The sequence below is a fragment of the Chinchilla lanigera genome, unplaced genomic scaffold, assembly GCF_000276665.1.
Source record: "Chinchilla lanigera isolate Chin_1 unplaced genomic scaffold, ChiLan1.0 scaffold00019, whole genome shotgun sequence".
In the NCBI taxonomy this organism is placed as follows: Eukaryota; Metazoa; Chordata; class Mammalia; order Rodentia; family Chinchillidae; genus Chinchilla; species Chinchilla lanigera.
The window spans coordinates 6,743,956-6,744,852 of NW_004955420.1; positions in this window are offsets into that span (position 1 = coordinate 6,743,956).

Consider the following 897-nt stretch of genomic DNA (forward strand, 5'->3'; position numbering starts at 1 on the left):
AGTCTACACTCCCACCAACAATGGAGAAGAGTTCCTTTTTCCCCACAACCCCACCAGTATTTGTTATTGGTTGATTTCTTGATGGTGTAGTAGCCATTCTTTCTGGGGTGAGATGGAATCTCAGTGTTGTTTCAATTTGCATTTCTCAAATGACTAATTATGTTGAACATTTTCTCATATATTTATTTGCCATTTGTGTTTCTTCATCTGAGAAGTGTGTATTCATCTCAGATGCTCATTTTTGGATTGAGTCTCTGAATTTTGGGGGCCTGATTTTTTTTAAAAATTCTTTATTCTAGATAGAAGTCCTTTGTCAGAGAGTTGGATGAAATTTTTTCCCGATTTGTGGGTTTTCTTTTTACTCTGTTGGTGAGTTCTTTTGATGTACAAAAACTTTTCAATAAGATGAGATCCAAGTTGTTGATTCTTTGAAGTATTTTCTGTGCAGTTTGGTTTTTGTTCATGAATTTTCTGCCTACCCCTATGTCTGCAAGATTTCTACCTACTTTCTCTTCCAGTAGATTTAGTGTTTCTGTTTTGATATTTAGATCTTTGATCCATTTTGACTTTAGTGCATGGTGATAGATATGGGTCTAGTTTTAGTCGTGGGCATGTGGAGAGCCAGTTTTTCCAGCACACTTATGAAAGAGGCTATCCTTCTTCCAGTGAACATGTTTGGTCCCTTTGTCAAAGATAAGGTGTCTTTGTGATTTTGGCTGCATCTTGTAGTCTGTTCCATTGATCCTCAGGTCTGGGTTTTTTGTGTGTTTTTTTGCCAGTACCATGCTGATTTTATCACAGCAGCTCTGTAGTATAATTTGAACTCAGGGATTGTGATGCCTCTTGCCTTTGTTTTCCAGGATTGCTTTTGCTATTCTGGGTCTCTTCTGGTTCCAC